We start from the raw sequence: 15,384 nt of genomic DNA on the forward strand, positions 1-15,384 counted from the left end.
ACAAGTCTGTGGCACATCTGGAAGCACCCCAGGTCGATCGTTTAGGCGCGAGGTGTCGCTTCTAGCCGTACGTCGAAAGCGTGGGCGTGTTTTTGGTAGCATTGCTGTAGGTTTGGTTTTTGACAGGCATTTGAGAAGCGTTTCGACGAGCGCACGTGTTCAGGTAACAGTCCGGCTCATAACGAACGTAGATCGATTATTCACGATACCCAGGTTGCCGCGACTTTGAAACGTGCGCTTGTCATAGCGGTGTACCACACCTATACCAAAATGTGCAAGTCGAAAAAGTGCTGGGTTTTTCAGAAAAAACGTCACGAGTGCGTTCCTGTGCCAAATAACGCTTACATATCATGTGGGCCTTTCTGTTGTATATCTTGGAAAGTGCTAACAATCTCGAAATTTCACACACTTGGATGGAACGTATTTCACTAGTCGAAGGCATCGCAAATAGTGTGCTGTTGCATGGGAATGAAAGGTGTTGACGGCGGCAGAACAAAGGAATTGCCGCGTTTTGCATCGTCTGGGGCGTGACACGTCAATGTGCTGCATTTTTTTCGAAAGTCTAGATTGTCAGACGAGAAAAGAGGTCGTACGGGTTACCGCTGCGATGTGTTTTGCTTGGACAGCAACTGGTTGTCGAGGCATACGTGGAGTGCGTCATGCTTCAAAATTACCGCGGCCATTAGGTCGCATGCCTCCCCGAACAAGTAGTGGGTTATATATGTGGTACCTGCACTTGTGGACATTTCTTAAACTCGTCACACCGGCTTGCGATTTTAACTTGAAACACCAACAGGTTCGCTTGTTCGGCCATGACGGGCTAAAGGGAAGATGCGACGAGCGCTTTCATTAACGCGTGCGTAGCGTCTGCCCTCTAGTGCCTGGAGTCCGGCAAACCAACAGCGCTATGAGTGGCTTTTACACTGACACTGGCATGCGTGCTTTTACACTGGGTGATAGTTATAGCGCGAGAACAGAACGACGGCAAAGGAATACGACGGAGACGGGTGCTAACTTCCAACTGATTTTATTGCGCAGAGCCGGGCTTTCAAGGCGCGCATGAAGACGCGAAATCAGGGGGGAGGCCGGAAGCTCCGCGAATGGAAAAGGAAAACAGAAACTACTTTTCCCATCGGTCGTACCTAACGGTCGCATCAGTATTTGTCGTGACATTCGTCCGCCGCTGTGTGTACCATGCGGTCAGTTGTATAATCCGCGCGCCCGCCAAAATTTAAGCTCCACATGTTACGCTAAAACAATGCTCATTACGCTGCTTGCGCCACCTATCGGATGCTTATTAAGCATACGATAGATGGCGCCATCGTCCCAGTTGGGGCACGTAAACCACGTAAACTATAATACGCTGTCCACAACAAACGTTTGCTGCACGGTAACGGCATTCTCTTAACCTCCGCTATTACGTTAACCGTAAACTATACCTGTCTTATACCGAAGATCTATGCGTAGCGCACGTAGTCTGAAGATACCTCCGACATTTTTTTTTTCGAACATTTTCAAGTGAAGACGCGCATCACATGCAGAATGTCGTCACGTTCAATGATGCCGCGCGTACGTGGCAGCGCTGCGAAATGCCGGTGCGCCCGAATTCCAAGAGACAAAAGAAAGTTATCGTTTACGGTTAACGTAATAGCGGAGGTTAAGGTAATGAACGTTACCGTGCAGCAAACGTTCATTGTGGATAGCGTCTTATAGTTTAGCAGGATAGCGTTTACGTGGTTTACGTGCCTTAGCTGGGATAGTGGCGGCTCCTATCGGATGGGTTATAAGTTAAATAGTTGATTGATATGTGGGATTTAACGTCCCAAAACCACCATATGATTATGAGAGACGCCGTAGTAGAGGGCCCAGGAAGTTTCGACCACCTGGGATTCTTTAACGTGCACCCGAATCAGAGCACACGGGCCTACAACATCTCCGCCTCCATCTATAATGCAGCCGCCGCAGCCGGGATTCGATCCCGCGACCTGCGGGTCAGCAGCCAAGTACCTTAGCCACTAGAGCACCGCGGCGGTGCAATGAGTTTATTAGATAGTTAAAAGGAAAAGAAAACGAGAATGTTTGCCTATGCCACCGCGCAAAGCATTGTTACAAGTTCATTTTACTAATAATAATCGCAAATAAATATGAACCACGCACCAAGCGCCAAAAAAATTGTGTTGCCGATTTGTGTACATCGATCTTGTAGTTAGGCCTAGACGCTTCCCAAATGGGAAGCTTTCTCAAAAATTACGCCAACTTATCCGTAGTACTCGGTCATCGAAGCTAACCGAAGGCAAGCGAAGCCACATTAAACACCCGTTTGCTGCGAGCAAGGTGAATCTTTCAACAACTACGCCAAGATCACATCGAAGCGGGCGTCCGAGAGCGCCGCCATGTTTGCGTACGCTACGTACACCTACGCTACCACCGTAACGTGAAATCCGAAAAATACCGCGAGTATGGTAAGCGGTACGGGTGACGTACGTATCTGCGCATGCGCACATCGATTCCGCTATCACGGTACACCCGGTGAACCCGTTATACCATAACTCTCTACGCCATGTATGCTGTAACTGTCTATTCCCTCCTATCCTGGCTCTTCCGGCCTCAGTGTGACGTCGCGAAGTTAAATCTGTGATACGTAGTGCATTTCAGCTGTAAGCGATCTCCTTCTTGGAGGCAAACACGGAAGATTAAAGTGGGAGGGGAGGGGGGCATTGGCTGGATGCTGTGAGCGTCTCCTTCGTAACGGGATGGTGACATGTGTACCACCACTGTCGTACAGGCTCGACAAAGATATTGACAAATTCCCCTTCCCCAATTTCTTTAAGGTAATTGGCCGAATGGCTGGTCTAGTTCGATTAAGTATAACTCACTATAGAAAAAAAAAAAAACGCAAGGTCCCAGCCCACTTCTTTGTTGCCAGGTGTTCGGTTGTGCAAGCTGCTCGTTTGGGAGATACACTTGCTGAAGCATTCCTAGCAAGCAGTGTTCACCGTACGTAACGCGTTAAAAGTAAATTCGCTTCCGGTAACGCGTTATTTTTGTCGCTAACTTAGCAACGTACTCGGTAAAATTTCAGAACTCTAACGGGTAATTAACTTACGTTAGCATTAACTACGAGTAACGTAACTTGCGTGTGCCGTTACGTTACTCGCTACTTTTTCATCTTGTAGGTGTCATTTGCCAGAGTTCGCCCCCAGTCAATATACCATTAGCAACAATCTGCAAGGTGGCTTTCCTTTTTCCAACCAAGAACTCTCCTACACAGACTGCTTCTTTTTTTTTTTTTCGCTGACTGTGCTTTTACCGTTCCTGTTCCACTAGAAGCACGCGACGAAGCCTCAGATCGCATGGTGGACGAGGCACCTGTCGTTCGTAAAGAGGTGGAGGGGGAGGAGGAGGCGACGGCAATAACAGATTGAATGAGAAAAAGCAGTCTGTGAACGATAGCTTTCGGTTGGATTTGCAAAAATCAGCAAGGTGGCTTTCCAGCAAGGTTGTTTTCCAACCAGAAGCTCCCGTGCATACACTGCTTTTCTCACTCTATTGTGTTCTGCTTTCCGCCCCCCACTGGCCAACCCCTTTTCTACGAACGGACTGCTCTCGTCCTACCAGGCATGAATATAGAAAGCGCGGCTGCAGTCGCTTGTGTTTTGCGGGAATCGCAGGTTGAAATTTCTTAAGACGCGTCGACGGCTGGTGGGGATGGTTGGGCCACACAAACATCGAAGAAAGCCACGAGATCGGCCTTGAGAAGACATACGGACATGCCTTTGTGGAAATAGACTGAAGCAGGTGCACTGCTGCCAGCACCTGTGCTTTTGTGTGCCCAAAAGACAAGCCAGCCGAAGGCAAAGCACACGGCGTGCATTAACTCCATGCCGCGCGCTAACTGTGTCACTTCGTACGGAGGGAGCACCTACCCGACAGGCTACACTGGCTGCGCATGAATTGGTTAAGGGCCACCGCACGGAATTTGGCGATTCCCGAGTTGCCGATTGTAAGCAGCTTTTTTGTGGAATGCCAGCTGATCCGGGAGAGGGCCGCAGGCAACTGAACCATGCATTCTGTAAGTGCACTGCCGGTGCAGTCTGCCTCAACGGAATTTCGCTCATCATGGATGGTCTTGACTTCACGACAGAAAAAAAAAAAGAATGCGAGTAGGAAGTGGACATTTTTTTGTTGTGACGCAAAAATACTCGCTTACTTTATTGGCGTCTCAGTTTCAGCCTAATGCCAATAATACCCCTGACGCACAAATAGCCTGAACCGTGATCAAGTTAACTACGGTTATATACTAAATTTATGTTTAAAATAAAACTTCCGACCCCCCCCCCCAAAAAAAAAAAAGTTGGTTATACTCAATATGTTTATTTAAGGAGCATTATTTGTACAGATGCATTGGGCCTTCTCGATGATATAGTGGCCTAATGTTGCTCGTTACGTTTGATGGCTTGTGGCTCGGTGGCACACGGTGAAGGTATTTTTTCTCAATGTGACATAACACACAATATCAAGATGCATGACCCCGTCCGCCATTAAGGCATTCGTCTTTCTACAGGCGCTTTTAGGACGAGCCCCGTAGAAGGCCTTTACGCGGAATTTAATTAATGGTCGTTTTATTCGCAGAGAGTGTATACATATCCTTCGTATATTTTTTGAAAGCCAATGCCAACAGTAAACATCCCGCAAACACCGTTTTGGATAATCTAACTATATATAGTTCTCGTCTCTTTCATAGCCGTCTAGCATTGAGAAAGCCCTAATCCTTAAGCATACGAAGTCTTGTCGGGAAATGAGGACCCCACCCCACTGCTTGAGCACCGACTCTTGGCTCCAGCGGTACAGCTGCCGCCGTGGCAGATCATGGACTGCGATGTATTCTTCATGGAAGTTACAGAACACGCTCCAGATATCCGCATGTACTTTCGCGAGCTACAGCAGGAATATCCTGTCAGTGTTTTTTTTTTTTTTTTTTATCACAGATGCTTCGAAGTCGCTCCATGGTGTGTCGTACGCCGCAACTGGTCCATTCTTCTCGGATGCTGGCGTGCTCCACGCTATAACAGAGGCATTTTCACCGCGGAGCCTTACGCGATGCTGGCCGCTGTCAAACGCATTAGAGACTTTCGATTCCATCACGCCGTCATATATACACGGATTCCTTAAGGGTCGTGAAAGCTTTGAGGACCTGCAAACAGCACAAATATCTTGTCATCGTCACGCTCTACTCGCTATACTAAGCACACTTTACGCAGATAATCATCACATTACGCTGGCTATACCAGGGCAAGGCGAGATGGAAAGAAATGTGTTAGCGGATGAGCTGACTGCAGGCTCCCTTCAAGGCACCTGCAGCACTGTGATGGATCTGCAGGTGCTGCTAAAGGAAACACTCGGGGATTACTGGCAGCAGTTATGGGACTGGGAAATACACAATAAACCACGCGTTATAAAACCTTGTCTTTGAAATTGGCGACCAGTGTCAAAATCACGACGCACAAAAGTCTCAGCAGATTACGAATCGGACACACACACACACCGCACGCACTCATACCTTTTGCTACATAATGATCCACCAATGTGAGACAGGTGTGGTGAACCACTTATTGGGCTTCTTGTTCTGATACATATATAAAGATGCTCTTAGAAGGAAACCCGTTCCACGACAACAAATGCCACTCCATCTATCCATGTTCGTCGGTCGGGAGCCGCTTTTTAAATACCAGGCACATTTAGGAGACGTGAATAGCGTTCACGTTATTTACCCCGGCATCCCGTAACACAACCTCTTAACTGGGGCTGTTTACGTGGCAGTTGAACTTGAAGACAACGCCTGTTTTGCGGTCCTTGGTCTCAAGGACGCCGAAAAAGCATCCACGCCCATATAACACGTCTCCATATAAATGCAACACATCGTCCTTCAGCAACTCTTTTTTTTTTCCCCGAGAACTATACAAGTCATTGGAATCGACTTCCTGCCACAGCTGTAGAAATTTCTTCTACAGATGCGTTCTTTTCTGCAATAAAAATGATTGAATCTTTCGACCGCCAAGCCCGGCTATAAACTAGAAGTGTGCGCCTGGCAGTCGCCATGATCTGTACGGTATCTTGGTTGTGAACTATGTTGTTTTGTTTTGGGGTTAATTTGCCCTTGGGCTAGTGTAATACTGCACATTGTTTTATTTATGGGGTTTTCATGAATTTTTGTGGTTTCTGCATTTTTTTCTCTCTTACACATAAGACTTTTCTGACGCAGCTGTGCTCGGTGCAGCTGTGTGTGTTTTGTGTCTTGCGAATCTACTACTTTTCTTTTTTTCTTTTTTTACACAAACTTATGTAAACCAGCAAATGTTCATTTTCCTTTCCTGTACCCCCCTCCCACTATAATGTGTGTATGGGCGCTGTGGGTATTAAATAAATAAATAATAAATACCGGGGTTGCCATTCGTTGTCTGTACACACTTTTCACGTCACCTTCAATTTTAATTAGTACGTGATTTTACCCTCTTTAGGCGAGAAGTGTGGCGGTTGTGGCTAGTTGGTATGACATGACAATAGTTATGGCGCGCGAACAGATTGACGACAAAGTATCCTTCTTCTCTCTTTGTCGTTGTTCTTTTCTCGCTCTATAACTATCGTTTAGGCGAGAGCAACATCAGGCTGGTGTAAAGTGACTTAACACAGCCAGTTCATATACAATATCATAATCTGGCGCTGTTTGGCCAATAAATGGCCGTTGCGCCATTCAACCACATATATCATCAAGGAATTCCTCATCAATTTACGGCTTGCAGACAGCATCGTATTATTCAGCAATCATGGCGACAGATAAGAAAAATGTATTGATAACTGATTAACAGAGAAAGCGTAATAGAACCCCCTCGCACACGGACAAAAGTAAAGCAAGAGATAGTCTGCGTCGAGGACAGACAGAACGGCGCTAAGATTCTGCAGACGGTGTGTAGTCTATAGTGCGTCTTCTACGAGGTCAGCTCCGATTCCTCAGATTAACGCCAGGAAAACGAAGGAAAACAGGTTCTGCACGTTAAGTTGCCAAGAGAGGATGCATTTCGAAAAAAAGCGCGTTGTTGGGGCTTTTGATGTGGGCACCCATTGTGCACAGCGAACCGTTTGAAGTCAGCTGGTTTCCTTGACACGTGTACCCCCTAACCCATACTACCTCTGATTATCCGTCATGTTTGAGTCGGGATCACGTCCCCCGCCATTTTCGCACGTGCTGGAAAAAAGCATTCGCGGGAATGTGGCTTCTGAAATCGAGGGTTATAGTTTCTAGAATATACCGGTTGTGCCGGGCAGTGTATAGCTACCCACCGAGATTCGAAGGTGGGCCTGCGAAACAAGTCGAATTAGGCTCCATAAGCATGCGTGACCGTACTCCCCCCCCCCCCCCTTCTCCTGAAGAATGCTCTCTGCCAAGCAGTAGGAACTGCTGTTTTTCTTTCACGCCGCTGTCCAAAAAGCGGTGGATCTTCTGTTCCGGCGGGCACGCGTCCACAGATCGCCTGCACAAAGGCGCAGAGGCACGCGCATTCCTCAGCGTTAGTCACACCTCTGACTCACTGCTTAACAATATTGGTTTTGTGACAAGATGACTGTTCCTCACCTCTTACCTTTGTTCGTTCCCCTTTCACACCTGCACAATATGCGCCTTTTGTGTGCACAGGCGCAGGGCCGCTCCCCCTACCGGGTTGCAAAAATTAGGCGCCTTTTTCTTCTGACCCCAACCGCTGTTAAACCACTACCAGCATCCATAGAGGTCGGTAGGCACTGTGTAGCCGCAGTGTCCAGTGTTCCCTAGGCGGCCTCAACGTTAGCAGCCTCGTACTCGTGATTAACTTTGTCAGTTGAAAAGTGGACACGTACCGGTGGCGTCGACCGACCGCCTCTTCAGAGCATACGAGTGTGGACATTCGGAGACTTGCGGTGGTGCTCAGGGAACATGGACATCAAGGAACGTGTCTTCGCAGACTGCTGGCTGAACTACAAGGCACCTTGCACAAGCAGCGAGGGCCGTCCCTGCAATATATTCGAAGACCTTCGAAAATGGAACGCATTCTTCTGGGCCGTCGGTTTTGAACTGAAGGAGCTTTCACCGGGCCAGCTATCTTTCGTGAAACTCCGAGAGACCTCCGTACCTTCGGTGATTAGCAAGGAAGATGTGAAGGATGCCGTGAAGCTCTTGCGATGCCTTTTGATGAACCACCACTGCGTCGTTTCGGTTGACCTGAACTGCGAACTCTTCAAGCACCACCACCAACCGATATGCGGTGCGTTAAGCAAACGGAACACGGTTACGAAGCTCAACCTGGGTATGCCGAGATACGCCTTGAAACGTTCGCTGATCTTCATTTTGAAGCTGCGACAACTGAAACATCTGCGCGACCTGGTGCTGTTTCGCGTGCCTTTCGACAGGAAGTCCGTCGAGTCCTTCTCGGCGTTTTTGGGAAGCACCCGGTCGTTGATGATGCTCGACATCACGGATGTGGATTTCGGGTACGACAACGCGATCGTCGTCATCCAGGGACTCCAGAAGAACGCGACAATCACGACTCTGTCGATAGACATGGCTCTGCTACCGAGAGGTTTGCCAAAATGCGGCGCAATGTTCTCCGATTATTTGAGCTCGAGCAAGACGCTGCGCACTCTAAACGTGACGTCGCTCTCCCGTGGTCCTTCGGCTAACCTTGCTCCGATTACCGGCCCGCTTCACCACAATGCGACCGTCTCTGTGCTGAACCTTATGGCGCTGAGCATAGATTTGGAGAACCACAAGCTCATCACTGACATGCTTAGGAGCAACCGCGCCCTGATAGAATTCCATATGACCGACTGTTTTTGGGACGACTACGACAGCCACATGACCTTCGACGAGGGTGAATTCGCGGGCGACTCAAGCCCGGTCCCCATGTGGTTGGTGGCGCTCGCAGAAAACGAGGTGCTGCGGCAGCTTACCTTGGACTTGTCGTGGATCGCGCCGGACGAATGCGACTCCCTGGTCAAGGCGCTCGCGCGCCACACGTCTTTGACGAAGGTCACCGTCCTGACCATCCGGGACAACTGTGCGGTCCAGATATGCCGGTCCATTCGGGACACAGGCGTGCCGCAGCGGTTCATCATCGCCACGTGCCAACTTTCGGAAGCCACTGTTCCGGAACTACCAGAGTGCACGGAGCTGTCCAGCGTCGAGATGGACTACTCTCAGAGCCCTCACGAACTGGTCATCCTGCTCAACAAACTGTCCTACCTGCCCAAAAACATCAGGTCGCTGCGCCTCAGGATGCGGGAGAGCAATTTACCCCACGTTTTGAGCTCATTGGTACACCTCATCGGGAACACGGCGTCGCTCAGGGAGCTGGATCTGAGATTCTTCCCCAAGTCGTGGACCTCCGAGGAGCGGCCCGAACGACAGCTGCTGCAAGCGCTGTCCAGCAACGAGGGGATACGGCGCGTGACACTGCACGGCATCAACTACGACGAGACCGATACCGACATGCTGGCGAAGCTGCTGTGTTCCAGCCGCACGCTGTGCTACCTGTCCTTCCGGCCGGAGGACGGCGAGTCGGTGCCCTTGCTGTTGCAGAAGCTGTCAACCGACGTCTCCGGCAACTTCACTCTCCTGGGCGTTCAAGTGGGCCACGTCTCCGAGGAGAGCATCGCCGACAAGTTCTTCGTCGACGACGCCACGCGTCGCAACAACGCGCTGGCGACGCGGGCGGCCCACTTCGTCTTGGGGACGAGGCACAAGTACTGTGCGGTCGCCGGCGAGCTTGCGCGACTCCACCCCGGACTGGTGATGAAAGTTCAGCAACTCGCCGCGGTGAACGAAGAGGAGGCCGTCTCGCGAATCAAGGACGCCCTGAAGAGCATCGTGGAGTTGGACGACTTCATGAGCCTGGCCGGAGTCGTCAAGCACTCCGTGAGTTGCGAAACGAGCGACGACGGTGAGAAGCAGTTGCTTGACCTTAATTTTGAGTGCTGGCTACATATCCGCCAATATTTAAAGTTTGAAGACATTCGCAATTGAATGTAGATGCTGTTGTTCTTGGTTGGTTTTTTTAAAGCCATGTCATTTTTTATTGGGGTACCGCATGTTTTCTGTTTTATTTCTTATTTGTGTGTGTAACACTCTTTAATTACAAGTAAACCGGCTGATATTTGTAATTTCCCCCCCGCGAATCGCCAACAAAAGCTTCATTCGTTTACTTTTTTCTTTTTTTTTTACTTTTTCATTACCGGGAATCGGGGTCTTCCAAATGAGTAGTTGCTTCAGCTTTCTCTGATGGATTTAGTGGTCACTTTGCAGATGTCTGCTGAGAGGCTTTTCTGCAACGTTTTTTTTTTCGTTTTTGTTTTGAGCCAAGCACTGTTGTCCACGGATCGTTTTTATCGCTCGTTGTGCCTTTGCCGCTCTCAGATCCAGTGGAAAGTGCGCCCCCCGAACGACATGTTTCTCGTGAGGCGTTATGATCCCTTAGTGTTTTCTTCTAAAATTCTTTTTGGCGTCTTGTACGTTCACAAGAAATAATAGCGTCAAAAAACACAGCGATCGAGAAAAATTAGCCTGTAGACGGGGGCGCCTGATATATTAAAAAAAATTGGTAGAATACCTGACTGCCATGCTCAAGTTTTATTCCGGCTGTAATCATTAATTTTTTTCTTTGCATTCGTCGGGTCGACGCTGCCGACGTTGGTTGCTCTCGCAAATAAATTACCAGTGCGTTCTCGCAGTTCCCGTGCAGATGTCAACTGATTATCACCCGTGGCACACACCTGCGTGTATCGCGACCTGCGATATACACGGGTATGTTGTGCCACACTGTCTGCACTGAAATGTTTAACGGCGTATGCGGCCGGGCTTTAAGCGTTATTCATGCCACGATCAGATAACCATAGTCGTCAGACCCAGCTACACCCTCTCATAAAATAGTGGCGTAGATATGCTCGAATTGCATATGGTTCTCTACAAGAGATCTTCGCATACAAAAAAAAAAAAAAACTTTGCAGGAAAGTCTGTCTTCTCCATTCTCCGACTTTTCATCTGGTCGTCAGAACATGAATTCTATAGCACATTTGCGTTCTCCTGTGATAGTCTTAAGACTGCGGGCATTCTTCTGGTATTTTATTATTGTGCACTGTAGTTTGGTTCAACTTTTTTTATTTCTGTCTTGAAAAGTTATGTGCTGTTTGTGAGGAAAGCGGTCTTCCCAATCCGCTGACTTTTAATCTAGTCGTGGAAACATGAATGATATAGTATTTTTGTGTTCTCCTGTGATAATAGTCTTATGACTGCGCGCATTCTGGCATTTCATTGTCGTGCACTGTGATTTAGGTAACTTTTTTGTTTTTGTATTGAGACGTTATGTGCTGTTTGTGTGTTAGTTAGAAAAGTCTGTCTGCCCAATTCTCTGACTTTCTTATCTAGTCATGGAAACAGGAATGCCAAAGCATACAGACCGGTATTCTGCATTTGTGTTCTGCTGTGATAATAGTCTTCCGACTGCGGGCTTTCTGCCATTTCATTGTTGTGCACTGTGATATAGGTCAACTTTTTTTGTTTTTGTCTTGAGAAGTTATGTGCTGTTTGTGTGTGTTCGTCTTAGGAAGCCATAACGACGTTTCTTTTTTATTTTTCTTGTACATGCGAAGTGAGCAATTACTGTCTTGTGTGTTTAGTTTGTATATTGTTTGTACCTTTCTTAATAATAAAATCACTCGAAGCAGCACCTCACGAAGAAGGTCTTACGTCTTCGCTTTCTGGTTCGTCAAGTTAGCTGACTTTTTTTTTCCTTGTAATATTTTTTTGGCCGTGCATAGACAATTTTTGTAAGATATGTGGACGCCACCATCTTCGGCTCTTAAAGCATTATAGGCACCATCTCGGCCGTTTTTATGCGTTTACAGTAACGCTGTTTGTTTAGTTGTTAAAGATGCAAAACTGGCGCAGAAGCGCCTCCTTAAGATAGTCTATGGCCCCTTTTAACGTAGAGGATCATCATCTTCTTTCTGGGCTGTTCGACGGGAGCACATAAGCTGACGTCATAGACTCGGAAGCGCACTTTTTTGGGGGGAGTGAAAAGGTCTAGTCTGATGGCAGCCGGGGAGAATTAATGCGAAGCACATCTCGAGGAAGTAACCGCCTACTGTCGATTACCTGACGAGCTGCCGGGACAAACTGCCTGCGGATGCTCATCAGAATAAATTTTTACCAAGATTAGCGTTAAAGAGCTCCTTTCGCAGAAATCGCGCCGTCGGCGTGGTTGGTTGTGAGCGAAAAATCATCTTACGCGTGACCAAAAAATCGAGAATGATGTAAACAATGTGATAAAAAAAATCCTGGAGCAGATAGGGGACTGAACCAGGGTTGTTTGGGGTTCAATTGGGGATCGAACCCGGGGAGTTTGCGTGGCAAGCGGATGTTCTACCACACGGTTTTTTTTTTGCATGGTATTTAATAAAATATTTGCCCAATAAAGACAAATCAAGCGAACAAAAGTACAATCAAATCGCGAAAATAAGCGCTTAAGCGTTACTCATAAACACTCAATGACTAACACAGCGTGAGTTCCTCACATGAAGATCTTCACATCGTGTTACGCAAAGAAAAAAAGGGGTGAGGTCAAACAGTTCTCTAAGACAGAGTATCAGTCCAGTCTAAAGTCTAGCTCGTCGTAAATGATTTTGAGGTGGATAGCCATTTGAATGAAGTGTGTGCTTGATGAGGTGGTGGGCTCTGCATTGCGGTCTTGCATTCGTATCTCCCACAAGCTGTGCATACCCATGAGGAAAAACATGTCATATGGCACTTCATCAAGCGCTGCTGGTAGAAGATAACGTATCGTGTGATAATTAATGGCAATTACGACGATGAACAAACTTTATTTAATTAGCAGGAAGATCCTTCTCCCCTTTCAGGTGCGAGAGGAGAAGGGAAGACCAAACCTAGCCGACGGCCACGATCCCATGGGCCCTGGCGAAACGTTTTTTTTTTTTTTTGGTGCTCGCTGAAGGACATCCCAAAACAGTATGACATCTTTGCAGCTAACAAAGCAATGCCACTACGCCTCTGCTTGTGAAATCAGTGAAAAGAATTTCCCCTGCTTGAAAAAGCAGGGAAAGTAGCTGCCGTGCTTCTCAAGCACGCGCGTCCTGTATACCAACGCCTGTAGAGAAAGGAATAACACAAATATTAATTTTTTTGAAAATAATATTGAGAAAGAAATAAATTATTTATTTCCTACTAAAACAGCAGTAAATTATTGATATCAAAGAATTTTCCTGTAGCCCTATCATTAAATAACTAAAACCTTTTAGTATTGAGGTATTTGGTTGAATGTCCTGGACTGTTCAACGAAATCTTGCACGGCCTCGTACGCCTTCCCGTTGCTGTGCCCAAGGGTATGTGCACCTAGGCATAGTAAAATTTCACGTTGTCAAAGCTCTAATTACCATAATGGCTCAGTGGTTAAAAGCCAGTACCCCGCTACAAGAGGCACACACGCCCCTATTCCTTTAGGGCCACGTAGTGGGTGCATAGCAAATTCAAAAAGGTTTCGTGCACCAAGTGTTTGATAGTACGCACTACGAACTGGGTCTTGCTGCCGCGCTCAACTCCCAAATGCGAAGCTTTAGGGCCCCCTACAGAGAGAGGGAAAAAAAGGAAGGCTGGGAGGTTAACCACATTCGGTGCGCTACCCAGCACACATAGCTCTGGCATAGTTGTATCTGAACCCCGACGCCCTTTTTCTTCCACATGTTTACGTAATGTTTGCACTGCTTATTTAAATATCTTGCTGCTTTGCTGGTATGAATTCGTCCTACTCTACTTCTTTTGTTCTTATTATCGCTGCAATACTTCATATGTTTTTATTGTAAGCCCCCCACCCCTTTTTTTTGTATTCACTTGTACCCACTCCTGCCTAAGGTCTGAAGATCAGACCGGCAGTATTGTAATAAATAAATAAATAAATAAATAAATAAATAAATAAATAAATAAATAAATAAATAAATAAATAAATAAATAAATAAATAAATAAATAGGAGCAAGAAAGAGGGGGTAGAGAGAGAGGAATACAGAAAAAACGCACGTCCACTCATGAAAAAAAAATGCACACGGGAAGATCGTTCTGGCTACAACCGTTCAGAAATACCGGTCGATCGCAAAAAAAAAAAAAAAAAAAAAACTCAGAAGCGCTTTTAGGGCCTTCTGTGAAGTTGCATCTTGTCGATAGTGGGAAATTCTCTCCTCCGACAGGGGTTGACTATCTAATTTGCTGAGTTACTTGCGAAGGCATAGTCGTTGTCCGCTATACTCTAGGCAGCCACAAAGGATATGTCAGATGGTTGCTTCTTTGCCACAGTGGTCACAGTCTGCGGTATCTGCCATACCAATGCAGAAAGCGTGTAGCCGTTGCTACACGCAACGCCCAACCACAGCCTGCATAAAAGCGTCTCGTCTTCTCGGCAAAGCCTCGACGGGACTTGAAGACTCAACATAGGGTGAAGCGAGTACAGTCCGGCATGCTTGAAGTTCGGCCGATTCCATTGTTACGTGGCCTGTTGGCAAGCAAGCCAGCGGAGCTTTCGTGCAGCATATGTCCTAAAAAGTGGTAGTAGCAGTTCATGGTCTTCTGCGCATGCTGAGCGGGCAGCTTGATTGGTCGGTTTATTTTCCGATGATTCCGCAGTCACTGGGCAACCACTGAAATATAATTTGGTGCCCTTTCTCAGTTTGGCGGTGTATAACCTCTGCTATCTCCAGTACAAGTTGCTCATGCGGTCCACGGCGTATAGAGACTGCAGTGCCGCCTATCGAGTCGCAGAAAATAGTCCCCATGCGAGTAGGTTGATCATTAATAAATTGTATCACGGTACGAAGGGCTGCCGATCCTGCTGTTGTTGATGTTGTTGCATGGGATGTCTTAAACTTAATCGTCGTTACCAACCTTGGTATCAAGACTGCTCCGGTTGACCTGTTCGGCCGAACCGATTCGTCAGTGTACGGAGTCTTCGTATTTTCCCCCCAAGAGAAGTCATGTGAGCTGCTTAAGAGCCGGCGACGACAAATCGGCTTTGTTTTTCTGGACGCCAGGTATGGTAATATTATTATTAACTAATCTCGTATCCTGCAACTATACGGCAAGTTGTGTTAAACGGCTGAGTTCATATTTTAGCAGCATGACTTGCGGAATTCCGTTGAGGTAGACGCTCCATTGGCTGCGCACCTGCGAACCGGTTGACGCTATCGAGTGTCACCTGGATGTGCGAGAACTCTACGAAAAGCGCGACTTGTCAAGTTCCATGAGGTGGTCGACCACCACGTTGTGTGCTGAGCCAGTGCCCTCGTCTCTGTCACGTGAT

This window comes from Rhipicephalus microplus, chromosome 7, assembly GCF_043290135.1.
Source record: "Rhipicephalus microplus isolate Deutch F79 chromosome 7, USDA_Rmic, whole genome shotgun sequence".
Lineage (NCBI taxonomy): Eukaryota > Metazoa > Arthropoda > Arachnida > Ixodida > Ixodidae > Rhipicephalus > Rhipicephalus microplus.